A 2,513-nucleotide genomic window follows, 5' to 3' on the forward strand; every position below is an offset into this window, starting at 1 on the left:
GGGATTCCATTCAGGAAGTCAGTTGAGCGAGGGAGATGAAGGGAGAGGGTGGGGCGCTAGGGTGGGGTGCTGCCTGGGTGCGTGCGTACATGTTTCTGTACGTTGAGAGGAAGAAGAAGATAGCGCATGGGCATGGGCCTTCCTTGGGCCTTGGCTGCCCACGTTTTTTTTAACGTTTTTTTTACAGAAGCAATGAAACAACGAAAAAACAAATAAAAGTTTGCCTAAAAATCCCATAAAATTCACATAGTTATATGGTCTTATATATGACCTAGTGAACTTTTATCTGGCCTAAAAATGCAAGTTTTTTTAAAAATAAATATTTTTGCTAAACTAATAAAATAAATTGCAAATAAAACTCAAAAATTATATTTTGGTTCCAAATTCAATTTCCAATATTTTCTTTTCCGATTTTGAAGAAGTCATTTTATCTTCTCTCTTTATTTTATTTTTGATATAATGGAAATGAATTTTTTGGTGAAACCAAATTTGATTCAAACTCACAACTTTGAAAAAAAATCGAAATTGTTTTTTTAGGGAAACTTCCAACTCTCTCTTTTGGTCCTTGAGTTGCTCAAAGTTCCTTGGATCAAAAATCAAATAAAACAAATGGAGGAAAAAAATGCATAAATCATGGATGCATATGAATGATCTATTTATAAACATCCAAATTGAAAATTGGGTTGTTACAAACCTACCCCCCTTAAGATGAATCTCGCCCTCAAGATTCGGGTTGGCTAGTAAAAAGGTGTGGGTGGTCCTGTCGGAGATCTTCTTCTCGTTCCCAGGTGGCTTCTTCTTCGGTATGATGACTCCATTGAACCTTGCAGAACTTGATGACCTTGCTGCGGGTAACCCTGCTTGCAGTTTCGAGAATATTGACGGGCTTCTCCTCATAGTCAGATCATTATCCAACTGTATGGCCTCCAGTGGCACTGTATCTCTCAAAGGAATATCGGCCATCTCTGCATGGCACTTCTTCAACTGGGAAACGTGAAACACATCATGAACTCCTGACAAGGCTTCTGGTAATTCCAACTTGTAGGCAACTTCACCCATGCGTTCTAAAACTCTGTACGGCCCCACAAATCATGGTGCTAACTTTCCTTTGACTCCAAATCGTTTTACTCCTCGAAGTGGTGACACACGCACATATGTTCTATCTCCGACTTCATAGGTTACCTCCTTGCGTTTAGTATCGGCATAACTCTTCTGTCTGGATTGGGCTACCTTGAGTCTGTCGCGGATCAGCTTGACTTTCTCCTCTGAATCTCTAATTAAATCTGGTCCGAATAATTTATGGTCTCCAACTTCATCCCACATCAATGGTGTTCTACACCTCCTTCCGTACAAAGCTTTGAAAGGGGCCATTTTCAAACTAGCTTGATAGTTGTTGTTATATGAGAACTCTGTGTAAGGCAAATTATCATCCCAACTGGATCCATAATCTAGCGCACAAGCTCTCAACATGTCCTCCAGAATCTGATTGACTCTCTCGGTCTGCCCATCCGTCTGTGGATGAAAAGTTGTACTGAACTCCAGCCTGGTACCCAAAGTTTCATGTAACTGATGCCAAAACTTTGAGGTAAATTGTGTTCCTCTATCTGATACAATGGTCCTCGGAACTCCATGCAGACATACGATCCTGGTCATGTATATCTTGGCTAACTTAGCACTTGTATATGTGGTTTTCACGGGGATGAAGTGAGCTACCTTAGTCAAGCGATCAACCACTACCCAAATAGAATCATAGCCTGACCGGGTCCTGGGTAATCCTGTAATGAAGTCCATGCCAAGCTTGTCCCACTTCCAATCTGGTATCGGTAAAGGCTGAAGTAATCCTGCTGGTTTCTAGTGCTCTGCCTTAACCCTCTGACATACGTCACACATTGCGACATACTCGGCAATATCCTTCTTCATACCTGTCCACCAGAAACTTTCCTTCAAGTCCAAATACATCTTGGTGTTGCCCGGGTGTATTGAATAAGGCGAATCATGAGCCTCCTGAAGAATCAATTTCCTGATCTCTGGGTCATTTGGCACGTAAATGCGCTGCTCAAACCTTAAGGTTCCATGTTCATCCTCACGAAATCCTTCCGCCTTTCCTTGGTTCATCCTTCCCTTTATCTCCGCAATACCTTTGTCTAACTTCTGGGCTTCTTGGATCTTTCCCAACAAAGTGGATTGAATATCCATTGCAGCAACAAAACCTCGTGGTACTATCTCCAATCGAAGATCTCTGAGATCGTCAATTAACCCCTGAGGTAATCCTCCTGCTGTGAGGGTATTAACATATCTCTTGTGGCTCAATGCATCTGCCACAACATTGGCCTTTCCTGGGTGATAGTGCAATTTCATGTCATAATCCTTTATGAGCTCCAACCATCTTCTTTGCATGAGGTTCAACTCCTTCTGCGTGAAGATGTATTAAAAACTCTTATGATCCGTGCAAACATCACAACGATTTCCGATAAGAAAATGTCTCCAGGTCTTGAGTGCGTGCACTACGGCTG

This window comes from Triticum aestivum, chromosome 1A (genome assembly GCF_018294505.1).
Source record: "Triticum aestivum cultivar Chinese Spring chromosome 1A, IWGSC CS RefSeq v2.1, whole genome shotgun sequence".
NCBI classification, from domain to species: Eukaryota; Viridiplantae; Streptophyta; class Magnoliopsida; order Poales; family Poaceae; genus Triticum; species Triticum aestivum.